At 41.2% G+C, this 27549-nt stretch overlaps 1 long non-coding RNA gene across 1 annotated transcript in view; it reads right to left on the bottom strand.

Moving 5' to 3' along the window:
- LOC109451629 (uncharacterized) overlaps positions 1 to 27549 on the bottom strand; it is a 450797-nt gene that overhangs the window by 256491 nt on the left and 166757 nt on the right. The window contains exons 3-4 of the long non-coding RNA XR_012489526.2: positions 20636 to 20717; positions 12407 to 12447 (exon numbers count right to left, since the gene is read on the bottom strand). This is a non-coding gene — a long non-coding RNA (uncharacterized LOC109451629). The remainder of the gene's footprint in view (positions 1 to 12406; positions 12448 to 20635; positions 20718 to 27549) is intronic.

Below are 27549 nucleotides of genomic sequence, written 5' to 3'. Positions count from 1 at the left end.
TCTCTGTGGGTTTACAGTAGAATAAAGGAGATATAAGACACAAATAATTTCATGGCTCCTCATACCATGAACTTTACTTGAATAATACCCAAAACAGTTCAATACAAGTCCTCTTATCATTTTAATAGTCTGAACTACCTATTCTATTGTACACTGAAACCCCACCCATTTGTTTGAAATAAGTAAAATTGCTTTGATAAGTAAACGTCTTATTTAATAAAGTAATATTTAAAAACTTAATAACTCAAATTACAGTTGACAGGATATTTAGTAGAGGGTGTATTTGGACAACTAACTGAAAATAATATGTGATTTCCCTGTCAGTTGGTTGTAAGCAGGGTTTCTAAGACACCTGAGGTGACTTGAAAGCTGTTCTGAGTTGTTTAACCATTGCAATCATGTTACATCGTCTTAAATAGCAAATTTTTTCCAAGAAATTTTCCTTCCTAGGCTAACATTAATTTATGAAGAAATAGCCTCTTCTAACACTATGACACATTTTAGCTCAGCCTCTATTTAAATAATCACTAATACTGAATTGCAGAAATAAGAGTCATTTTTATCTAGAACTTTTTGAGCCCTTGCGAAATATCAGCTCACGGGCTCAGTGCTCTAAGTGCATCATCTCATTGATTGTCACAACAGTCCTATAGGGTAAGTCATCTTATTAGTTCTATTTTACAGATGAAAACACTGAAGCCAAAGGTCCCATAGCTAGTGAAGACTGTCTGAATTCACAGTTCCTACTTTTAAATGAATCCAAAATCAATGGAGTTGTGTCACATATATGCAGTTCACGGTTAAAATAAGTAAGTAGGTTGGCAAAAGTCCCAAAAATATCCACAAGCACAGAGGGAACAAATGTGATTTTTTTTTCCCTACCAATTTCCTTTCAACCTCCTTATTTCTAGAGGGACCATTTTTTGCTCTGTGCCTCCTGTTCTTTCGCCTGCCCTCCAATCAAAGATGCTCAAGCGGCCAAATCCACTTAAAATGTTCCTTCCTCTTGCTGCAGGAGCTTGTCTGTATGAAGCAACTCTGGGACGCCAGGTGAAGAGGGAGCTCGGAGAATCGTGCACAATTCCCATCACTAAAATTAAATTATTCATTTTTTATCAATTAATTGGATGAGGATTGGTGGGAAAGACAGGCCCTCAGCAGAGCTCTACTGGGTGCCAGATAAAACAAGAAACCTGCCCGGGTGAGATGGGTAAGAGGGGAGGAGAAGGCACGATAGTAATAAATGTGAGAATCCCCTAGTTTCATGAGAGAGAGAGCACACCAGCTCCCAGGAGGAGAGACGTACAATCTCTAAGATTTCCCCAGGGGGTCTTGATGGAATCAGTCCTCCAGGCCTTGTAAAGAGAGACTCTAGTGCTGGCCCAGAAGTTGCTTTTCTGAATTCTCTCACATACTAAGATCAAATCCCAGAGAAGAGAGGTTTCTAGCCTCCCTTTGAAAGGATAGAAAGTGTTCTTACTCAGAATACTGCTCTTTAAAAAATAAAAATAGCTTGCATTTTCTGGGTATATAAATAAATCACATTCATTATAATAAATACAAACTGCTTTGAATACTTTTGCCTCCCAATTCAATATAAACTGTTTTTTTTTAAAAAATGCTTTTCTTAAAAAAAAAACAATTCAAATTCCACGACCCCAAGGTAGCCATTGTTAACATTTTAGGAAGCATCATTCATACGTCTCTTTTTGCTTATAGTTAATTAGTTTATTGAACAAATATTTATTGAATACCTACTATGTACAAGTCATCATAATTATACATGTTATTCTTTAACCCTTTTTAATTCAGTAATATGATGTGAACTTATTTTTGTATCAATAGCAGTCTACCTGATCATTTTAAACCATATCATCTTGTTTGACTATAATTCCAATGATGGACTTTTAAGTTTTTATATCTTCTTGCTATCAAAAACAATGATTCAACAAGAAGCCTTTTAACATTTCTTTGGTGATGTTTTCCAGACGACAATCAGCAGAAATTCAAAACACCTTAATTTATATAATATTTCACTATTCAAGTTGGGATCAGATTTAGAGCATGACATTAAAGAGACTGGTTTCTGGAAAACTCATATCAGAAGTGGTCCTCACTGCTTCACAGTTGACTTTGCATGCATCTGGATTCCCCTAATAAATTTGAGAGAGCAAGTTTTGACAGATGAGGAAACTGAGTTATAAAATATATGTGTGCATGAAAAACAGGAAGAGAGAAGGGCCTAAAGCTAATTCTCTGAAACTAGAAATGAGGTATCTCAACACCAGAGTGAAGTACGGCATGTATGTGTCCACTGGACCAAAAGAAGGCCCCCCCAGTAGCCTCACAGATCCTTCTAGATAAAAAGTTCCCTGAAGGTTGAGGTTGTACCTGTCTTATTCACCAGTGTGTTTCCAGTGCCTAGCTTGGGGCTTGGAATATAACAGGGGTTCGATAAACAGTTCTGGGCGTCATGAGCAAAGCACAAAGCAGGATTTGCTAGACAGCGCTGCAAACAACTGTCAGCTTCCCGCCCTCATCCCCACTCAGCAGTGGGAACCCTGAAATGAAACAAGGGAGTCCATAGCTGGTAAATTATATTCAGCGCTTATCCTACAATGAATTTCTCATTCTGAAGGAGCTGTGGGTAGCAAGTCTCCTCCAAAGCAACATCAGATCCTTGAACTGAAGAACTTAAGCCAAGGGAGATTGGTAAAAAGTGAATGAAGATGAGGGATTCTCCCATTGAAGGCTTCATTCTGTCCTTTCTGAAAATTGCCTCCCAACTTGCATTAGCAAATTCTGTTCATCTCCCTCATGTCTGCCCCTCCTCCTCCTCCTAACCCATAATATTACCTCACCGTCTGCCTCTCTGTCAGAAATTGGTCTTGCGTACTAATTCATAAATACATACACTGTATATGTAAAGGAGCATTACCAAGTGGGTGGTTCTTGAACATCAGTCATTCATCATGTATATTGATCACTGGGGTAGTATGGTATGAATCAGAGCGCAGCAGTCATTAAATCAAAGATTTATACCAGTAAAAGAGCACCAAAGCGATTCGTCAATTCCATACCACCCTCGGTGATTAATTAGGTTCCAATCTGACAGCTTAGAAGCTGGCTCACAATTAAGGCTATTACAGTTAGAGGTAGGTTGCTTTTTTTCTTTTTCCCTTCCCTTCAGGAAGAAAAAAAGGGGGACACTCGTCCATTGGGCTTCTGGCATCCTGAACTTTTCCTTCATAGCACTTATCACAGCTTATAAATTAGAGTTATCAATGGAGTTATGTGTTTAGATTCTCTCTCCATTAGTCCATATGGTCCACAAAGCCTTGCAGCCACTAGCACAGTACCTAGCACATAGTAGGTGCTTAATTAACATATGTTGAGCAAATGAACTTATTAACCAGATGCTTCTGATGCTTCAGGCCCAGATGGAGCATCCCTTACAATGGGGCTTCCAATGTTTCCACCGGGTGTTGTCTTTTAAAAAGTGAAACTGAATCTTTCTAGACTATGGAAAATTGTCTGGCAGTATCGACTGAAGCCAAAACACACATGCATATGATCTCGGATACTCCAATCCCAGGTATATGCCCAACAGAAATGTGAACAAACGTTTCCCAAAAGACTGGTCAACGAATGTTCATAGAAGCACTGTAATTAATAGACCAAACTGGAAATAACCCAAGCGTTCAGCAACCCAAGAATGGATAAATATATTGTGGTGTAGTCCTCAATGAAAAACTGCACAGCCATGAGTTTGAACAAACCATAGCCACACACAATGGCAAGGAGAGATCACACAAACGTCACAGTGACAGAACAAAAGCAGACACCAAGGAATGGATGCTGTGTGGTCGGCTCACATCATGCTCCAAAATGGGCAAAACGGAGTTGTGGCATCAGAAGTAGAGAAGACAATTGCCCCTGAAGGGTTAGAGACGGGGAGAGGGCACACAAAGGCACAGGGGTGCAGGTAAGGTTCTCATTCTTCTGGGTTGTGGTTACACAGGTGTGTTCACTTTGTGAACACGCATGCAGCTATTTCCTGTTGTTCCATTTTGTGATAATAAATCGAGATATATGATTAGGGTTCTTTACCATGTGTATGCCAGAGTTCAACCAAAAACGTTTATTTTTAAAAAGCTAACCTGGTTTGTTTTTCTCTGTGTGATTAAAGAGTAATAAACATCGTCATCTACACCCCAGACCCAAATCTAAACTTCAGAAAGAGTCCTTTGGTGGCGATTTCAAAGGAGGTGCAGTTGCAAATGAAGACTAAACTACGTGTCCTTTAGGGTCCCTTGCAATCCTCAAATTCTAGGATATGTAACCTTCTGAAAAGTGAGAGAGAGCCCAGGGTCCAGTCCTCCTGGATTTCTTGTGCTAACCTTGCCCATTCTCAGACGAGTGAAATTAGGCTACTAAAGAAGAGTATCTTTCCGACTTCCACTCATGAGCCTGCATCACCTTTCACAATTTTCCCTTGTGACACCTGCAAAGCAAGCAGGGGCCTTCTGTAAGTTGAGAGGGTTTAGAACAATGTGTGCAGTAAAGAAATGCTGTGGTTTTAAGAAATTCATAGGTTTGTGATAATCCCTAACATTAGACCAGAAAACTCAGACCTAGATTTATAATAACAAAGGCTTCCATTTCCTGAAGGCCTCAGGTGTCATCAGTACCAGGTTTATGCACGTTTTACATATTCTCTCATTTAATACTTAGAGCACCTTATGAGGGCGGTATGAATCCCCTCAACTGTAAGACAGTGATTCGTGTCCACTTGATTCATATCTATGGTCTGAGCCTCAGATCCAAGTGTTTACAAGTGGGAATAAAATACCATGACCATGACCAGTGGTCATGAGAAGTCTAGAGAAGGGGCTCTAGAACCAGACTAGCAGGGTTCAAGTCTCAGCTAAGCAGCATGTCAAGTGTGTAACCTTAATAAAATATTTAACTTCTCCCTGCCTCAGGTTTCTCATCTGCAAAATGGGATCACTAATAGTATCTACCTCACAGATTATAAGACATAATGACTACGTATGTACGGCATTTGGAACCGTGCACAGCACATAGGAAGTCCTCCGTCAATGGGAGGTATTTATTAATACTATTATTTTTATAGTCCTTTATTTACATACCTATTCTTCATAAGTGCTATAGAACCAGCAGGTATCACACATATTCAGTTAATATAATTTTTGGTTAAATGAAACTGTTACTAATTGTTCTCTACAGGCTTAAGAACTTTTAGGGATCATTCAGTCTAGATCCTTAAAACACAGAAGAAATAATTATTACACCTCGGACTGCAAACTCCTCGAAGGCCAAGACCATATATATCTTGATCATTGCTGTGTCCCTGAAACCGACCACAATCTGGCACCTGGGAGGCACTCAACAAATATGCGATAAATGTTTTACTAAGTACTTCCCCAGTACACCTACCTAACCTCCCCACTTTGTATCCATTCAGAAAAAGCCTGGTTATTTACAGAAATTTTTTCTCAACCATAATGACCACAGATATGCCGTAATTTAAAAAAAAAAAAAAAAGTTTTATAAGGCAAATAAAACATAACATGTCTTTTCAAAAAGACTCAGCGTGTATTCTCTGGTGCATTTAAATTATGACTCAATATATCAAAATCTGACTCAGCCTTATTTTTTAAAAAATTTGTCCATCCTAAAGACATATTCAATAAGAGACTTTGATCCTTAGAACATAAACTTCCAATTAACTCATTCATTCGTTTATTCATTCAAGTGTTTATTAAGCACCTTGTGTCTGTATTTAGTGATCTCAGTTGGAAATAACAAAAACTTCAGTCAAACAGATTTTATAATAAGAGACCATGTAGCACCTGACAGGAAGCCCACACACCGTGTGCACGCTTCTTGTTTGGTGTGATTCATCAGCTCGCTGTCATCAAGGACCCAGATTCCTTCTATCTGTCCGCTCTGTCATGGTACTGGCTTCATTCAGGCTGGTAGCCTGATGTCTGCACATGTTGCAGGCTATGGCTGACCCTAGCGGTTGTCTAACAGCCATACTCTCCCACTTCCTCCTTTCTTATAAAATCCCAGTTGTGTTCAGGTATCAGATATCAGTGTACTTCATTAACTGCTCCTGAATGTAAACATTCATTATTAAGCCAATTATGGCCATTCCCTTTGTCTTCCTGCAATTGTCTGAAGAATGCACATATATGAAACCTTGGCAAAGTTAGGGGAAGTCAACTTTGGCCCTTCTAGAAATGTTTTGCACATTCATATATAAAGGGACACAAGTCAGGAACTTGCCCCTTTTCCTACTTCTGGACACTCTTCTCTCTCCTTTGTGAGATGATTCCTGGAGCTAGTCTAGCCATCTTGTCACCATATAGAAAGCTACCAACAGACAGTATAGAAAGACGGGAGGTATCTTTTGCCACTAGAATAAATCAACTCTGGAACTGCCCTACCTCTGAACTTCTTGTTATGTGATAAATTATAAAATAAAACCCATATTCTTTAAGCTAATTTTAGCTGAGTCTCTGAGAAAGTTATAAAGAACTGTTAGATGTATACAGTTATCATTATACAAACACAGCTACTTCCAGAGAAAAGAAAAAGATAATCTCTCTCTAAGGACTTCTCTTAAAATAGAAGAAAATTGACCCAGATGCCTCAACCTATCTCCCTCCTCCCTATGTCCTCTCAATTCTAATTGGCCAGTATGAGGTGACATGTCCACTGTTGAACCAATCACAGGCTAGAGGAATTGGATTACCCTAAATCCAATTAGGCCCACCCCTAGGATCTAGGACTGGGATGGGCTGTGTCTGAGGTATCTGGCTGCTTGGAAGAGGGGTGACTGCTTGAATAAAATAAGAGTTTTGTTAGGAGGAAGGGGTTGGATATTAGATATCCGTCTGCTGCACCCCACATATTACTGCATGCATAATGTATACTGTACTTGGGACTCCCCAATGATAGGAAATATTTAGAAGAGTTCTACTTCAATAATCAAAGTCTGTATCCTTCTTCAGAGCCCTATTTTTAGAATCACAAAATCTCTTAAATCTAAGCCAAGTCATCAGATTTCTAACAACTCTGCTTGGGCACAGGTCCAAATGTGGATTTTGCTAACAAAGATCTTATCTAAAGTAAGGTTGGAGCAGGTTTCCTCCTACCTCCCACTAACTTTGCAGAGCTGTAGAAACAATTTGTAAGCATATTAGTATATTCAGGAGTCCTACCTTGCTTCCAGGCACGTTTCTGATACTCTCATTTTCAATCAAACTCTTCTGAACCTAAGTCATCAGACTTGCTGGAGCCTAGAAAATCATTCCTCAAATTGAAAAGAGCTTTTCTTCTTTGGAGGCACAGCGGTTATGACAGGGTTCAAATCCCTGTTCTACCACTGACAAGGTGACCCTTGGACAAGTTGCTTAACTTCTCAATGCCTTAATGTCTTCAGCCATAAACTGTGAATGATAATCATAGGTCCTACCTTATAAGGTTGTGAAAGGATTAAATTAGTCAGTGCATGGAAAGTACTAAGCACAGTACCTGGAAAACAAAATGTTCTCTCGGCAAGTATTAGCGATTCCTAATGTTTCCCTCTTCTTCCCCATCTTTCTTCTCTCTCTTCCTGCATCATCACAGAGCTACATCATCCAATTAGCAGAGCTAACCGACCTTTCTGGTTGGATATTGTCAATCAAGTAGCTTGAGTTTTTTTGTCTCCATTTGGTTAGACAAATTCACTATTTAGTATAGTAGTTAACTTAGACTATTAAATAGAAAAGAAGGCACATATATTTACATGGTACTTCTCTCCATCCTGAGCTTTGTCAGAAGTCATAGGACTGGCCATTCTGGGCCAGGCCTCAGGAGTCAAGGTGGCTTCGTTTCCTTTGAGCTGCATTCCTGGCTTTGAGGCAGTTCCTCTCCGCAGCATCAGAAAGCCTGAGCTCCGAGAGTGCCTTGGGACCCAACTTCATTGACTCGCAGAATCAAAATATACAAATTCCCCTTTTAAACCATGATATATAACTGGGAGAATATTGCCTCTGCACTGCATTAGGGCCTGCCCTATTACCTTATGGAATTACCCACAGTGGCAGAAATCCATTCACCTGATCCACTGACACCCTGGGGGCAGCTCAGATAGCATAAAGCCAATTGATAGATGTATATTTGATATATATTTTATGCCTGGAATTTATGTCTTCTGCATGTTTCATTTGCCATTCTGACTCACTTTATGCCACAGGAGAACTAGAAATTTCGAGAGGGATGGAGAAAGAAATGGCATGGGAGAAAAGGGTGGAAATCAAAATAGCAATTTTTCTTTCTGATCTAGGACCTTTCACCTGAGTGTCCTGATCAGTTTTAAAACAAAGGGAATACCTCCTCTCCCCTGCTCCTCCAGGATGTTGTGGGAAGAAGAGGAGCTAAATCTGGAAGAGCAGGAAAATGCTTTCCCTGCAAATTAGCAGCAAGCCAGTTCCCCATTACCAAGTGCAGGGGGGGACCCAAAGATATAAACAATAATAGAGCTGAAGGTATACATTTTATTCTATATAGTTAACAAGATTCTGCCACATATTTCAGCTCATTTCACTCTCAAGGTGGTCAAGACTGACATTCAGCCCCATGTTACTGATGTCCCAGAGAGGAGAATGACCTGCCTAAGACCATGGCTGGTGGCAAAGCCGGGACTCGGATCTAGCCTTCTTCCTCTCTAGTGTGTGTGCAAATGGTGATGCATAAAAATATTACACGTCTTCTTCATAAACTCCTATATATTGGGAGAGAATTCATCATTCTGCACATCATTCAAAGTCCTCCTATGTGTTCTAGATTTTCCAATAGCTTAATTAAAAAAAAGGATTTACTAACAGTTTACATACACACACACTAATTCCATCCTCATGGTAACCCTGTACAAGTAATGCAAGGGAGTCTGACTCCAGAAACTGTGCCCTTAACTGCTTCTCTATCAACTCATGAATGGAGAAAGGAAAGGCCACACCTAAAACATAAAGTTGGCAATAAGACCAGGTCTCCTGTTGACTCAGTCAGTACAGGGCCAAGGCGGAGACAAAATCAACTGACCCAGTCACCTTGATCAATGTTTTCTGTCCCACTGCCTACTGACCTGCTCCCCTGGCCTTGGCTGCCCAGGATGGCAGCACTCATTGCACTTCACCGAGTAATTACTGAGCACAAAGCTCTATCCCAGGCCCTGGTAATTCAGTGCGAACAAGACATGCGCAGTCCTCATCCTCACAGAGCTTACAGCCTGAAGGCCAAAGCAGATGCTAAGCCAGTAACAATGAGAGTGAAAGCAGTGAGTCAGCCTTTCTGATAGACTCTCTAGAGGAAGAGATGTACGAAATCGTGTAGTCTGGCCCACCCAATGCAGCAATCTCTCCTACTAATGGTCATGCAGCCTCTGCTGGAATCCTCAAGTCCAGAAAGCTTCCTCTTCCAATAGCAGCACGTTCCAGTTTAATCACAAAGCTTTTCCATATAATCAAGACTACAACTTGTGCCCTATACCATCTGCCATTGTTCCAAATGTCCTCTGCAGCCCACGGAACAGCTTCGATCCCCTTCAACAGAGCAATCCTTCAACATGATTAAGGACAGCTATCAAGTGACTCTCAAGTTTTTTCTTTTTGAGACTAAACTTCTTGTCTACCCCTCACATGTTACTCTTAGGCCCTGGCTTCCCAAATTCTTCCCTCCTGGGCAGCATGCTGGGCGCTATCAAGTTTGCCAATGACTAAAGTAAAAAACTAGAAAGAATAACTTTAAATGTAATCTGACCAATAGGGTGAAGTAGAACTATGATCTACCCTGTACGAGATCCTGTGCTCCTATTAGCTACTGCATTCACTGTTTTCGTTTTAATACTGATCACTCATAATCGGCTTCTGTTACAGTCAGATATTTGCCCATATTTTCAAAGAGAGAGTTATTAAAGTCAGTTCTCTCCCAAACCTCTACTGGGGAAACTGATTTTGGGTTGTTTTTTTGTTTTTGTTTTTTAATTTACATGCAGAGCCTCTGCTAAATTTAATTTTGGTGAAACTCAGATGACAGTGCATCTTTGTACCTGTTGAATAACCCACCCGGTCTTGGCTTCACAAATATGATTCTCATAAGAAATCTATTCAGACTAAGCACTTTATGAATTGAGTAGTTTTGCTGAAGACTTTGGAGTTATGGAGCAGGATCCCATTATAAACCATTTCATATGAAAAATCTCTTCTCTGAAGCTCCTTACTCCCCTCACCCCCAGCTCTAGGGTCTATCTCTCGGCTTCCCTCTCATAGATTCCAGCCTAACTACTGTTCACCTGCCAATTCTTCACCATCTCAACTCCAAACAAATTCCTCTCTCCTCCATTATCAAAACAATACAGTTCAGCCCCAGCTCCAACCGACAAATTGATTATCTCAATACACACAGTCAGAAAATACAATTCAATTTAAAATGTCCTTTTATGTAACAGGCCTACTCTCCTTAGAAGTAAATGAACGTAGAGATGGTAACCAGTATGCAGAAAACATTTACTGACCACCTACTATGGGCCAGGCACTGAGTTCCTTGAAGGATGCAGTGATGTGTAATTTCAGACACCATCCCTGACTTCAGGGCACTTATCAGTACTAGAGAAGATAGACAGCAATCAACTAAACACACAGTCAATGTAAATTACAGGCATAACAAGCTCTGTGAAGAAAAGACAACTCCATGCAATTGGAGAATTTGGTGTAGTAAAGGGGTCAGAAAAGGGTTCTCTTAGGAAGTGGCAAATGCGCTGAGTACGGAGGAGGAGGGATTAACAGTATTCACTGTCACTTTAGTCACAATGCTGAAAAACTGGAAACACAAATGCCTATAGTATAAAGGAACCATTTGTGGCATCTCCACATGAGAGACTATTAGGACTCCATTAAGAATTAAATTTTTGATGCTAAAATATTACAAAGATTAAAAAAACACACACACCAACTTAACTTTAAACATATTCATGTAAAAAAAAAAAAAAACCTAAATAAGATGTTAACAATGAGAATCCACAGTATATTATGCAAATTGGCTCATTCCAAGAATTGAAAAGTATTTCAGTCTTAAAACCCATTAATGAAATTCATCATAAAAATAGGTCAGCGGAGAAAAATATGATTACCAAGAAAACTGTCAAAAGCATTTGATAAAAATTCAAATCCATCTCTAAAAATTTAAATTCATCTAAAAAAAACTTACTTTTTGAAAAAGCACATACATATTCCCCCAAATTAAGACTCATGCTAACTAGTGAAACACTGGAAGGCCCCATTAAAATCAACAATATGACGCAGGGGAATTCTTTTACATAAAGTGGCTGTTTACAAAAGTGATATACAAAAATCAATACTATTCTTAAAAACTATCAATAACTACTTACAGAATATAGAAGAAAAAGTCTCATTCACACAAGCAAAGATAGATAAATAAGTAATAAATAAATAAATACCTAAAACATGGACTAAATATAACAAAAGTTTAGTGTGGCATATATAAAAATAAACAAATAAATAAAATTACTGAGCAGTACAAACAAATAATGAAGAGACATAACTTGTTCTTGGATAAGAAGATTCATTATTGTAAAAATCCCATTCTCCCCAATAAATCTATAAAAATCAATGCAATACCAATAAAATTTGACACATGATTATAAAAGTCCCTTTTGGGGAGACTGCTCACAAACAAGTGAAAATAACCCAGAAATCTGAGCTATTTTCACTTGTTTGTGAATAAAAGTAAGAATAAAAGTAATGAGGAGTGATTTGTCTTATAATATGTGTTATAGACCAAATGTGTTACAAAGCTATATTAAATTTTAACTAATTTTGATCTTAAAAAAATACAGATAAATGATACAGACAAAATAGAAAATAGATTCAAATATGCGTGAAAATTTAATATGTGACCAAGAAAACATTAGAGTGATCATTTTTAGAAACTACACACTAGAATGTAAAGGATAAAACGAAAGCAGAGATGAGTAGTAAAGATGAAAATACATTAAACAACCAAATCAAAATATGTGAAAGAACAAAATAAACTAAAACAAAGCAGAAGGAAGAAAATAAATAGCAAAACCTAATGCTTAGGAAAAAAGAAAAAGTAAAACTAATAAACAAATAAAAAGCTGATCTTTCAAGAAATCAACAAAATAGACAAATCACTAGCTCACTTAATCAAGGAAAAAATGGGAGAGAATACAAATACACAAAGAAATGATAAAAGATAAACTGAAAACATCATTAGAAAATATTTTGTATAATTCTGTGCAAAAAAATTGAAAACCTAAATTAATGGATAATTTTAAGAAAATACAACTCACCAAACCGATTCCAGTAGACAAAGTTTGAACAGACCAATTTCCTAGACGAAAAAAAGAAAATTAAAAGACTTAACAGACCTACCACAAACAAAACAAAACAAAATAAACAAAGCAGCAGGCCTAAATTATTTCATACAGAAACTGGACTTCCAAAAAAGACAATCCCAAAGACTCTTAACCTGTTCCAGAGAAGAGAAAATAAAGGAAAATTCCCCAGGTCCTTTTATAAGACAAGTATAACATTGATACCTGAATCTGGTAAAGATGGCACCCAAAAACTACAGGTCAATCTCTCTTGTAAATATGGATGCAAAAATAGATAGAATATTAATAAATACAACCAAATAGTTGATTAAAATAATGCTCTAGCCATGCAAGAAGAGTTCAACATGAAAAGACTTATTAATATAGGTCACCGTGCTAATAAACCAAAGGGACAAATCACATGAGCCAGGCACACTGAGAAGGCATTTGACAAAATTCAAATTTTTGTGAAATTGGCAAGATTGTGAATTGAGAAAAAGACTTAAAATACAGGAATGGATATAAACAGTGGCATTCCTGGCCTGCTCCTTTTTAGGACAAAGCACATTCCCTCAGGCAAAGAGACAAAAGTAGCCATTGCAATGAAGGCAATGCAGGTGACCCCTCAGGTGGCCCTGGGGGATCTGGGCAGGATAAGGGTAGCTGCTGCATTAGGGAACAGACTATGGTAGCAAAGTATCACCCCCTCAGACTACTTGCAAAATGCAAAGGAAACGGAAAAAATATCTTTATAATGGAGAAATCTGGCTAGATATTTTTACACGCATCATCTAATTTAATCCTCCTCACCACCACCCAAGAAATAGGTAGAATCATCTCTATTTCATAGACCAAAATTTGAGGAGCAGACATCCTTAGTGGCTTACTCAGAGTGAAGAAGTTGTGTTTATATCCAAACTGTCTAGTTCAGTTCAGAACTGAACTAGTTCTAGTTCTAGTTCAAAGTCACTCTCTGCCTCTATCCCCTAATTTTCTTCTCAGGGATCTTCACTGGCCAAACCCAAAACTAAGCCAGAGGACAGGGGAGCAGTGGATATGATCCATATCTGTCAGCTTCCTAGGTACAGACCAGGATGGAGAAACGTCAATTACACATCTGGAGTTCCTTCCACATAAGACGTTCAAGGATTCAATAAGATATTGCATGTAAATGTCTCAGCATCTTTGTGACACTAATCAAACTCTCAACAACTATTAGCTCTGTGAAAGACTGTCATTAGCTTTCATTGGTTAAATGCCCTGAATCAAATAGACTTCATTTGTTAGTCAAAAGTTTGGCTTTTATACTTGAACTTTAAGAACAACACGCGGCAGAGAAATGCCACAGCTGGCCCTATCCATCAATAACCCCTAGAAAACTGGTTAAAGATTGCAAACAAGCCAACATCTGGGCAGAAGAGGATGCTGGTCAAAGGAGCCACACCGATTTGCCCTCAAAACAACACTTCAAATCCATTTTGAAAGTAGTGCCAATGAGGAACATTCTAAGGGAATATCTTTCTGAGCTGTGGTCTTATTCTGAGCATATGCTCTTTGCACCATCTCGGAGATGGTAAAGTTCACACTTAATAATTTGGGTCATTAATGACCACCTAACTATGTCAGGAATAATTTCGCATCTATGACCCGTAGGGCTGAAAATATATATGAATGTAATTAACCTACTTCCAAAATTGGGGGAAAAAAGTCTGCTCTATTCTCTCCTGACTTGGGAACATATGGTGTCAGATTACATGGTTGGCACCTGGCTGGCTGCTGGGCCCATGTGTCGCGTTCTAACACAAACAGGCAGAGGTGCAAAGTCTGCCCAGAGGAGTCGCCAGCCAAATCCAAAATGGGCAGCTCAAGCCCCAGGCTCGGCCAGAAACTGCTATTAACATCCTGGTGGAGGAAACAGAGCTCTCAGCACCACCCTCTGAGCCCCGTTTCCCATCTTGCCCCACGACCTCCTCCATAAACATCTTGAAAAAGGCCCGTGAGGTTGGTTTCTCCGTTGACGCACATTGTCAACATGCCTGGCCCTATTTATCAGGGAGAAACTGAATTGGCCTCAACTCATCTTTGGGATTGGCTCTCTTAAGCTACGGCATTTGGAAGCAACTAAATCCAACCAAATGCTTTCCATCCCAATTAAAGGTGTGTTTGTCATTCTCCCCACCCAAGCTCCCAAATCCTCGTTTGTTTATACGGAGGGAAGGACATTCACCTACAACCTCGTGTGAAGGAAACCAGGGGAGTGTCAGCAGTTCCTTGGCCTCACTTCTCTCTCCTGTCTCATTGGGGATCCCATCTCTGTCTCTGTCACTCACACCGCCGATGCACCAAGGGGGTGAGCATGGTCCTTCAATACCCCAGTACCCCACATTTCCCTTTTCAATACTGACATCCCTGGATCATACTATTCCTTCCTGTTTGTGAATGTTTTATTCTTCTTTCTTGCTTCCTTTTTTGAAACGTGCCCACCTGTTTCAGGTTGAGTCATGGATAAAATTCCTACCCTGAGGCCACTTGCGTCCTTGTGTATTCTAGTTTATAACCAGGTTTGCATTGGATCCTATCACTTGCAACCAAGGGTCATAACCACTCTGATGCCCTTAACACGTTGCGTATGGATCACGAGAATCTTCATGAGGGATTTAAACCCCGCCGTACGCAACGTGTTAATCAAATCCAATCCTATTACAATCTACCCAGCCTGCTATGGGAATCAAGAAACCCCAAGGAACTGCGTGGAGTTAGCACAGTTAGAATGAGAAGCAGCCCAGACCAAAGGTGGCGGATGTGTCCCTGTTTTGCTCCCCTGCGGGAACCCCTCACAATAAGGTGGGAGGTTAAGACATTAGAGACAAAGAAGAAAGGTCACTAAGTAGATTCACTTTCAGCCAACTAGATGGATCTCTAAGACCGAAAAAGAAAAGACCAGCTATATCCATGAGCAAGAAATGTGCCCCTCCTCCCCCCTTACCAGTGTACAGTATCTGGCCAGAACAAGACAGTGGAATGGAGGACTGTTTTCCTTCCGCGCTCCTGTCTTGGTGGTTGTGGGAGACATCTACTGTCTGTCTGCCAGGAGTCCGTTTCCTGTCTCTTCTGTTAAAACACTCCCATTTCCTTAATGGAAGGTGTCTTTCTTACTGTAAATGATGGTGATGGGGCTGCCAATCCTAATATCTTGCCCCCGCCCCGATCACCACTGGCTACAGGGGTAGAATTTGACCCAAGTAGGTGAAACAGTTTCTCATTTTGCTGGCATAAGTAAATTAATCCCAAGAAGTGGCATGTAGACCAAGTCAATGAAAAATCTTCTCTGAGATTTATATAAAACTGGAGTCTAGGGGAGAAAGCATTCTTTTTTCTCTGGAGTCACCAAGCTGGGAATGTGTAAGACTGGAGCTGCCTGAGCCATCTCCCCAGCTATGTAGAGGGAGCCAATACACAGTCTGTATGAAGAGATCCAGAGATGGGAAAGAAATAGGGCAGAGGGAAAGAGAGTTGGAGGAGAGATAAGAGAGGAAGAAATACGGGAGAGAGGTTGGAGAGAAAGATAGGGGCGAGAGATAGAAGAATAGAAAGAGAGAGAGAGATGGGAGAGAAAAATAATGGAAAGACAAACAATGGGAGACAGAAAGGGAGAAGTGGGTAGAAATGGGGTGAAGGAAAAATGAAGAGAAAATGGAGAGAGTGCAACAGGGGAGACAGAGATGGGAGAGTGAACAGTGATCGGGGAGAGAAAGAAAGATAGGCAGAGAGGGATGAAGGAGAGAAGGGTGGAGAAGAGAAATGAGGGAGAGAGGGAAGTAAAATGCGGGGTGAGACAGATACGGGAGAGACAGATGTGAAGAGAGAGATGAGAAGGCAGAAGGGAGAAATGAGAGACAAAGGAGAGAAGACCGACACCTGATGACATGTCTTGAGGTCCTGCTTCCAGGCCACCGTTGAGGCCACTTGTGTCCTTGTGTAGTCTAGTTTATAACCAGGTTTGCATTGGATCCTATCACTTGCAACCAAGAGTCGTAACCACTCGGATGCCCTTAATCAAATCCAATCCTATTACAAACTTGGCTCTCTACTGTTTTGTTCTAGAACCCAAAGATGAACCAGAGGTTTCACTGATCACCTCAAAATATAATCGCTCTTAGAATCTACCCAGCCCATTCCCATACTTTAAATAAGTGGAGAAAATACAAGTTCCTTTTCCCTGCCTGGAGAGGGCACGTAAAGATCTTCATTTCTTCCTTTCTACCTCCTGATCAGGGTCTGGCTATCAGAAGCCAGTCATCCACCAAAAATACAAAAGGAATTATTTCAAGGTTAAAAGCAGCATTTAGGAGAAAATGATGTTGTACATCATACCAAAATTTAATATGACTTTATGCAAAATAGTAATGTGTCTGGTAATGCAAAAACTCTTCTAAAGTAGGTTAATAACAATCCAATATTATTCTCCTTTTAAAAAAATGAAAATGTATGTCAAAAAAGGCCTAAAGTAGCTGAATCCTGTGCCCATTGATGGAGCTGATTTACATAGATAGCATTTAACATTCCATCATCATTATCCTATCAGTCTCCTGTCTAACGTTCAAGCCTAAAGACGTTCAATGTGCTTAGAGGTTTTAAAAAAAACCCTATACCCACCAGCCAAAATGGTGGTAAATGACAAAAAAAAAAAAGGAAAAAAGAAAAAATAATAATTTTAGGCAGACAGATGAATATCAACTGGGATGAGAAAAAGACTTTCTCCCCCCTCCCTCCTGTACCAATATAATAACCTAAAAGATTGAATAAAAGAAAACTAAATATTTAAGAGTAAAATGTGGTTATCAGATGGGGAGAAGGGAAAAAAAGAGAAGCATTATGTTAATAGTTGAGTCTGCCTCTATTAGAGGAAGCAGCTTTGAGTGTGTCCGCCTTGACTTAAATGGAACGCAAATGTAAATGAAACACAGTTTGTCCTTTCGAGTCAATTGTGTGAATATTTTCAGACACTTTTTCTTTTAAAATGTTAAGTGAATTTAATTCTGATGAGAAGAACCAGAGCGCGTGCTCTGGGGAGACTCGCGTGTCTGTCTGTGCATAGCGTGGAGAGGGGAGCACGGGGTCACAGGTGTGCACATTGTTCTCATGTTGAGAGCTCCTTCTTAGCCACGTACGTGTCGGCCTTGCAAATCCTGTGGCTTCTTTAGTGCCTCTGCCAGAGTACTATGAAGGCCAGAGGAACCAGAGGCAAAATGAAGCCTGGGGGGCTGTAAAGCCATTGGTCTCCATCACCCTAAGTACTCGGTAGTCGTGAACTGTTTCGAGACCATCTGAGAAGAGCCATAGGTATGTCAAACGTGTGTAGCCAGGGCAGCTGTGGGGAGGCACTTTCTAAATTACCTGAAAGCAAGGTACGTGGAGGCGGGGGGAGAAGACAAAGAGAAACAATGGAGCATGAGGAGAGCAGAAGTAGAAGGGAAGAAAGAAGGCGATCATGGAAAAGAAGATGCTAAAGAGGTGGTGAAAACTTAGTCAAGGGCAATGAAAATGTTCTTAATCTCCATTCATCTGCTCCCTTACCCTGAACGCTTCATCTGACCCAGCCGTTTAACAGTTCCTCCAAATACATGCCCTGGGCAGTCATCACTCATGCAACACGCTGCTTTTTCTGACCATGCCCGAGTACATCAGAATCCTTTCTAATACAGCATTCCGGTCGCTGCTATTAAGTAGGACTATGCCCTTGATACATAAGGGCCATCCCTACAGCTTTTCTTCAGCCTTAAATCTAGACTGTGTGCCCTCTAGCAACTGTCCCCTCAACGGCAGGCCTTGCCTGGGATTCTTCCTAATGAGGCTGAATTTTATTCACAAGGAAAAGGGACAGAAGTCAATTAAATAGAGTGTGACACCAAGAGAAATGTGTAGAAACTCCCCCCAAAATATTTTTAAAACTAACAACCTTGGGCCATGCCTCTTTTTGTCCTACCCCACAGTGTGACAAGGCTAAACCAGACAACCCTGGTTCTCCCAGCCAGCAGTCTAGTCTACTAAAGAACAAAGATAAAATAAAGTGACAGCTTCTGAATATTAATAGGGCGCAGCAGCAAGGGTGAGCGGCAAACAGTGGAAGTTATCCACAAGTTCTAAGAGCAGTCCCTAAAAGCCCGAATTCATCTCGTCGTTCCCCACTTAAGAATTCCACTAAGAAAATGAATCTTTATTTCAAAAAATAAACTTCTGAGATGACGAAAGATAAAAGCAGAGAAAGAAATACTGAAGCACCACAGGACCATCCTTCACTCGTCTTCTCCCCTCGGGGCCCATCATGATGCCAAGCATATTATAGCTGCCCAATAAATGTTTGTGGCATGAGTGATGTGAAAAGAAAAGGAATGTTTTAAAATCAGCTTCAGAATGGGAATGGGCTTTGAAAACAGGCTAACCCCAATCAGGATCACCGAAGCTGAAAACGGAGTTTGAGGCCACTGACATCTACTCCACACATTACCTACAGAGAGTTTTCATTTCTCAAGGAAACTAGAAAAAAGTTTTCTGGGTACCATGTTTCTATCTTTTTTGTTATTCACTCACCCACCTGCTCACTTATTCAATCATTTATTCAATAAATATTATTGAGTGCCTACTATGTGCCAGGCACTGTGCAAGGCTCTCAAGCTCTTGTGCTAAAGAAAGACAAGCAAGGGCCCAGCTCTCTTGGAATCTGTATTTCCTTTGCTGCTTCTCCTTACCCTAAGCCTGGGCCCAACCATTAAATGCTTAAGCCATTTCAACAGCCTGGATTGCCTCCCTACCATAAGTGTCTTCCACCCCCAATTCTTCATTTCTCATATGTTGCCCACCCACTCTGCATTAATTCTTCTAAAATATTACTGCCATCATGTTATTCACTTGCTCAGAAACCTCCATTAGCTCCCTATCATCAATAATGCATTTTAGGACCCATTTACCAACCAGGTACCCCATAGTAGGGAAGGGGCTATGATTATAAACCAGAGTCTACACTCCTCAACATAGCACGGAGAGCTGTATTGCTTACTTCCTGCTGTAGAGCAAGTTACTCCAAAACCTGGCAGCTTCAAACAATAAGTGAGTATTATCCTTTAGTTTCTGTGGGCCAGGAATCCAGGAGAAGCTAAGCAGTTAAAATGAAATTGCAGTCAAGTTGTCAGCTAGGACTACAGTCATTGGACAGTCATTTGAAGACGTGACCAAGGCTGGAGGATCCTTTCGTGAAGGTTTGCTCACATAGCTGTTGGCAGGAGGCATTAATTAGTTCATCACCACATGGGTTTCTCCATAGGGCTTCTTGAATGTCCTCACAACCTAGCAGCTGGCTTCCCCCAGAGGGTTACCCAAGAGAGACACAGAAAGAGAAAGGAGCCACAAGCCTTTATGACCTAGTCTTGGAAGTCATGTAGCATCACTTCTGTTATCTGCTATTAGAAGTGAGTCACTAATACAGTTTATACTTAAGAGGAGGGCAATCAAGCTCCACCTCTTGAAGGAACAAAGAATTCATAGACTTACCTACAACCACCACAAATTTAGAATCAGATTTTATATATATATAATATCATATATCATATACTATATTATGATTATGTATTATAATCACCACCATCTATAATCAGACCCTACCCCCATTGACCTATTTTCATATCACTGTGCTAGTATTCCCAGTATTACCATTTATCCGCCAACCCAGCTGGGTCTCCTGAATACACTGTCCCCACTGTAAATATTCACTCTTTCCTCATATGTTGCCCACACCTTGCCTCTGTCCTCTGCCCTCCAAATTCCACATATGCAGAGGAGTATCGTGGCATAGGGGCTAAGATTTGCGGCCCTGGGTTGCCTGGGTTCAAATCCCACCTCTACTTTTGGCTGGTTATTTAAGCTCGATCTACCTTGATTTCCTCACCTATCAAATGATGATAACAGTATCTACTTTATCAGCTTCTTATGAGAATTAAATGAATCAATATTTATAAATTACTTAGAATAGAGCTTGCCATATGAGTGCTATTATAGTATTTGTTAAATAATACACACAGATATCATTCTTCTCCATCCAGTTCAAGTTCCATACTATCGCCCATAGTGAACTCCTTCCCAGAACTCCTCATGCTGTCATTGTGGCCCATTTTAACCCTAGTCAGATCTATAGAATTATCACTTAATTACCTCACTTGTAGATAGATGTCTGGCCTCATCTCCCAACTGTTGGTTCTTGGTGGTCTTTAAATTCTGTATGTCCTTACAGTGCCTAGGAAAGAGAGTAAACATTCAAGTCGAAAGGAAGGAATTAATCTACATTAGCCCCAAGAAAAAATATTCATGATGCTTTTCCAGTCTCCCCAACACCAAGAAACCACACTCTCATTATTTCCGTGCGACCCTCTGATATCACAGAGCCAACCAAAAGTAGGCTTTCCCACAAGATCTGCCATGTAGGGGCCCCCTTCCTCACTAAGGGAACTTATGAAAACACCCAAGATGGATGGGGTGGAATCCCCTTAGACCTGGAGGGAGGGGAGGACAGGTGTGAGTCTCAAAGAGGAGGGCCCAGGTTCTGCTATAACTGCACGTAAAGCAAACTTCAGGATCATGAGGTTGTTAAGTCTTCAGGAGCCTAATATTTCAAAGTCGTCACCAACAAATGCTCCTCCTTCATCTCTGACTCAAACACTGTGACATTTTAGGACTCCCCATGTACGTTTTTTCTCAAAATGGTGGCTATTTGCTCCCCAAGAGTTTACAGCTTCCAGTCAGAGCCAAACTTGTGCTGGGCCATTTCTCACATGTGGAACCTTCTGGTGATCCTAGGTGAACATATGGGCAATGATAATTAATAGTTACAAGGGGCCCTTGGAGAAAATGTCCCCCCACCCCTCTTCATGGCACATAAAAGGTTCTTGTGGTCTGGATTTGGCCACTAAGAGACTATATTCATTCATGGGTCATTCATCCACTTAGTCATTCATTCCTTGTTTCACTAATCCTTATTAAGCATCTACTAGGCACAGCGGATGATACCAAGAAGTAGAACACGAGTGTCTGGGCTTCAAGTAAGTTACCTGGAACAGGCCACCCTCTCTGGTATCAATTTCTTTGTCTATAAAATGGAGAGGTTGGACAAAGTCTCTAGGGCTCTTTTCACTTTAAAAAAAAAAAAAAAAAAAAAAATGCTACTTTTCTGATTCTAATGCCTGATCTGCTTTGCCAGGCAGGGTTGCTCTGAAGACGAAGTTAGAAAATGTGCATGAAAGTGCTTTGAAAACTAAAGCACTGCTCAAAATACAAGGCATTCTCTTCATTGTTGTTGCCATAGCCCCAAAAATCCTTAGAGAAAAGTTTTCAAAGACCTGCTTGATAACATCCCACTGGGATCCTAAATAGGAAAAGCTCTTCCTCAAGTTGCACTGGGATCTTTCCTGCTGCTGAGAAGTCCACAAGGTTGTCTCTGTACATGAGCAGCTTCTCGCAGCCAATGCTTTTCAGAGACTGCAATTGCCTCCGGGGGTGGGGGGTGAAGGGGTGGATTTTGTGACCTAATCCTTAGGTCTCATCTAAATCCAGGAGGAAAAAGGTGGTGATCAATTAGTGATGTCTGCTATGGGCACGGGGTGAAGAAATGGTCACAGCTAATTAACATTCCTAGACTAGGTAGGTCCTTGGGGAGATAGGATGTCTGAGCCTCAATTATGAGCCCCTCATTTTACTAAGTGTTATGCAAGAACTATCTCATTTGGGGAGTAGGCACAAATATAAATCCCATTTTACAAATGAGGAAACTGAGACCCAGAGAAGCTGACTTGCCCAGGATCATACTACTAGTATATGGCAGAGCCAGAATTAGAAACAAAGGCTGAGCAATCCTAAGGCCAGTGTACTTTATTATGACGTTACACTGAACTTTAGCTGGGATCCTAAAACAGTGTATGAACAGTAAACCAAAGGACCATCCTTAGGTTTTCCCTGAGTAATAGATGAAATTATTACTATTGGTAGGTTATTGGCAGCCTCTGGCTTAAGCACACAGATTGAACCTCTAAAGCAGCATCTGTAAACTTTTTTATTGCAAACTACATTAGCTAAAAAAACAGTCATCCAATCCAATACATAAATATATATTTATAAATGTGTGTATTTATTTTTAAATTATATACATATATAACAACACTAATGTATTAGATACATATTAAAACATATCAATTTTTTTTAATTTAATGAGCATTCTATATAAACAAATTCTAATATTTTCTACCCAAACTCCAAAGGGGTTGCTGTGCCCAATCAATGGGACACACAGAGCCACTTTCTGTAATAAGAATGATATGTTTTCCTTATTGTGCCTCTTTCCTTTCTGGCCTCGGCTTCAAGGCTTGCTCTGCACAAATGTCCAAGGACATGACCACTTCCTCTCCCCCCCTCCACCCCGTGCTCCATGCCCCTCTTTCCCAGACTCCCAGGCTCCCAGGCACCTTCATGCTTTTCATATCCACTGTCCAAAGGCCCCTGTGCGTTCTTGTCCAGGCTGGCATCTCCTGCTATGGCCAACAGCCATGCATTTACACATTCGTTTATTCTCACAACCAGCAAACACTTACTGAGCCCCTCTGATTGGCAGGTAGTACTGTGGGACCTTGGAGATTCCCAAATGGACCAGTCCCAGGCATACTCAGACCAGGAGGGGGATTCACGCACACACATAGATCAGTGGGATACTAAGTAGAAAGTGGTAAGTTCACTAAGAGAAACATAGGAGAGAGAACTTCCAAGGGGAAGGGTCGGTGGAATGTGCATGAACAAGGAGACCATGAGCGTTGGGCAGGACTCAGGTAGGACAGGAAGTGCAGTGCAGGCTCAGGGGGTGGTGGGGAGGAAAAGTAAAGAGGTAGGAGAACTTTCTAAGTGGAACAGAGGATGTGGGCAAGATAATAACCCAACAGGCAGAGAGTTGGTCCTATATTATGTGGACTGTGCAGTCCAGGCAGACGACAACATTCACAACACAGCAAAGAAGACCAGCGGCTGCAGCAGGCAGACTAGGGAACGCAGAACTCAAGGAGGCTGAAGCCATGGGCGTGGCTCACACCCGAAAGGCTCCCCGCGTGAGTGAGGTCGGTGAGGAGAAAGTGTGCAGAGCAGCCATGATCAGATTCACCTTCAAGAAACATTGTGCCATGAAAGACAGTTTGGGGAATATAATCAATAACGTTGTAAAGATTTTGTAGGGTATCCGATGGGCACTTGTCTTACTTATTAGGGAGACCATTTCATGGACGGTGTAGATGCCTGATCACTGCACTGTTCACCTGAAGCTGAAGCTGAACGATAATGAATGTCAACTATAATTGTGTGTGTGTGTGTGTGTGTGTTCACAAGAAGCGGAGTACAGCATAAGGAACAGACAGTGGAAACGTAACGGCTGTGTGCAATGTCAGAGGGGTAGTGCATTGGGGGAGGAGGATTATATTCGTGAGGGTACAAATGTCTAGTACATTGTTTTGTACACCTGAAACTAATAAATAATTTTAAAAAGAAAAGAAAGAAAGATTGTGCCGGCTGCAGGCTACAGAGTGGATGGAAGGAAGGCCAGTAAGGGAGGGTTCATTCCTCTGGGATGTCTTGCGGGGTACAAGACCTCTGCTTTGTAGAACACTCCCAGCCAATCCTCAGCTACTCTGGAGCCAGCCCACCATCGGGACTAACCACAGAACACAGGCTGCAAAAAACAGCAGAACTCTTATCCAACCCCTGAACCTTTGGTAGACTACCCCATCTCTTTACAGCCTGGCGACTTGGGGGAAATGTTTCCAGTGCCGGGCCCCTTGTAGCCTGGGGTGGATCTCCCCTTGGCAGGACAGATTCTTCTCATGGTCAATCAGAAGCTCGGGAATCAGATTTCCCATTCTGTCTCCAGGGTGCTCCGGCCTGAACTGACACACTGCCTCTTTAAACGCATTATGAAGATTATCAGCAATGTATCAAGGTGTCTTTGCAGAACGGTATAAACTTCGACTGCACTACTTATTGCCATAAACCACACTTCCAGGTTTTTATTTATATGCGCATTAGTTCAATATGATTGGATCTGTAGGCAGCAGACGGGATCGGTGTAATTTATACATATATATCAATAAAGGTCTCCAGCCAGCCACTGGGTGCTCTAAGGGGAACAGTAGCTCCATTTAAAACATTAGGAACTGGAGAAATTGAAAATAACTCTCTATTTAGAGGCCAAGGATTAAGGCATTTTGCAGAAAAGGTCTCAGCCCAGCCAGGATATGCTAAAAAGGCTGTTAAAATGTCATTTGGCTGATAGCGAAGCCACAGAATTTACCTTAAGTCCTCATTTCAATGGTATTTTTTTCTGTGAAGCACTGAGCCTAACGGGAACAGCAGGGCACGGTAGAAAGGTGGCTAAGTGCATGGGCAGATGTCGCTTTCTGCCTCCTCATCTCCACTGCCCACTGGATGCATCACCTCAGCGAGCTCTGCTGCACCCACCGGGTGAAGTCTTCCCGGAACCTTCCTGGTCTAGGGTCCCTGTGGACCCCAGCCATGGACACCTCCTTGTACAAGCTGAGTCCATCAGACTTTCTCTACTGAGACTCTATCGATAAAGTGCCACAAGGACTAAAAGTAGTGGAAGCCAGCTTATCCTGGTGGTGTTGCCCTAAAGAGACTCTGTTAGTTCCCGCCACCTATTACAAAGGAACGGCCCTGGCTCCTGGGAACTGTGTTTTCTCTTCCATTTTATGAACCATGAAATTTTATTTCCCACGAGTTCTACTTTATGTTAGCCAGAGTTCCCATTGCTTCCAACTAAGGAGCCTGCCTCTCTAAGTGAGCCACTGGGGGCCAGGGGCCCTGGATGTGAGGCTTGGACCTGTCTCTAACGAGCTGTGTGATCACTGATAAGTAGCCTCCCTACTCTGTGCACAGCTTCCTCACCTGTAAAATGAAAGCATTGGAAGAGGTCAATAATTCTCAAATTGTAGAAATCTTCTTCAAAATTTAGATTCTGATTCCATCATTTTAGAGTGGGGCTCAGGCATCTGCTTTGTAACCAGCACTGATTCTGCGCCTACCAAACTATAAGAGCCCATTTTCAAATTATGCTCCCCAGGGCCCTTAGTTTTGGGGACGGCTCATGGGGACGGCCTCTAGGTGAGGGAAACGTTGACAAAGGTGACCCTCTTGTTTCAACTAGGGAAACTCTCCTTTTACTTTTTGTATATTGAGGTTCTACATTAAATTTTCCTCATAAAAAGGGACCTACCAATGACAAAAATAATTAGAAATCAGTGGGCCAGAATCACCAGACAATCTCCAAGGAGCCCTACTGTTCTGATTCCACAAGGCACCTCCTGCATGGCTGCCAAAGGGAAGCAGATGTCAACCCCTTTGAGGAACTGACCACCGCATTTATTTTAGTTGAACTTCAGCTTAGTAAGAACCAAAACCAAGCTCTCAGTCCTCAAATCGCCTTCCTAACACACGTACGTGCAGGAGTTTGTTACCCCACTGGTAACAACGCAGCAGCCAAGGCCCTGCGTGACTCACCGGTGTGATGCAATCAGATAACAACAGCACCGGGTGACCTCTCAGGCATTCGGCAGGCCCTCTGCTAGGACATCTCTTCCTGCCAACGTATTTGAAACACCATAAACTGGAGCCAGAGGAGATCCATAAACAGCCCAGTTCTTATTTTTTTACTTTAGAGTCCCTATGTGGCTTCATTTATTTTCAAAAGAGCATGTGACATGTTCGTTGGCACCTTCCCTGCCATAAAATATCTGTTGACATTTGTGGTTTGGGGCGGGGTTGGATTCGTTGCTGTTTCATTCCATCCACCTACTGCATGTAGCGCCAGGAGAAACGCCATTCTACTCTGAGTCCCTGTCTTCTACTCTACCCAGAACAACACAGATGTGCCTTCTGCTGGATGGGAGGATTAAAAAGGAACTACTCCATTTTTTCTCAGCTGTGGGACCTTCGACAAGGCACATCACCTCTGTCTCCATTTCCTGGTCCACATTTGATTCTTGTAAGGATAAGGAAGAGAAGGTTAACAACAGTGGCTAACATTTATCCACCAGTTACAAGGAACCAGACCCTGGGCTGTGCTACTTTACCTGAATTGTCTCAATCAGTCCTCTCACAAGCCTATTAGGTAGGTATGACTATCATTACCCACATTTCAGGGAAGAAAGACATGGATGTGTGAAAAAGTTAACTAACTTTCCCAAAGTTACATAGTCCGTAATTGGTGGCGTAAGCTTCAGTCTCAAGAAGTCTGACCCCACAGAGTTTCACTGCGACACTATTTGTATTCATGATGCTTCTCCACAGCTGGTGGAAAAGTTTGGAGATAGGTCAGGTCGAGGGCTGCCAGAGTATGCGCAGGGGAATCAGATGTGTTGGGCAATTTAGGATAAAATAATGCAAACTAAAAACATGGAACAATGGGAAGAACACCAACCTTGGTTTGTCCTCTCTAGCCATGGGATCTCGTGCCACTTAGCTTCCTGGGGGCTCAGTTTTCTCATCAGCAAAATGGGGGAAATTATTCCTACCTTGTAGACATAGCGTCAAAATAAACATGGGCTCATGAGTACCCATCAATTATTCAGTAAATGGAAGTGATGTAACGTGTACGGCAGCTTGCCCAAAAGCTCGTTGAAAGTAAGACATTATTGTTCATATCAAGTATTATTATTGTATGTTAGAATAACATAGAATTTCTTCCAAGATTATAAAAATCAACCCAGAGTTCGTTTCTCTAAGTTGAACTCACAGAGAGCATGCGTCAAAAGTCCACAGAATAAAAACAAAGTTGTCACCATCTCCCACCCACCCATCTTACCTGGGTCCAAAGCCTTGAAATTCCTACAACAGGAAATCTCTATTATATGTTGGGGCCTGACATATGAAGGACAATTCAAACATTATCCCATGTGGAAACCAATCTTTTTTAAGTTTCTCATCCAGATAGAATTTCTATTAATACATTTATGTAAATCCTTTCAGATACATTTCTATACATGCACACGTATACTCTCAAATAAATATTTATTTTAATGAGATCA

The sequence above is a fragment of the Rhinolophus sinicus genome, chromosome 5 (assembly GCF_057876585.1).
Source record: "Rhinolophus sinicus isolate RSI-liver-muscle chromosome 5, RSI-T2T, whole genome shotgun sequence".
Lineage (NCBI taxonomy): Eukaryota > Metazoa > Chordata > Mammalia > Chiroptera > Rhinolophidae > Rhinolophus > Rhinolophus sinicus.
This window is presented reverse-complemented; position numbering and strand designations above follow the sequence as displayed.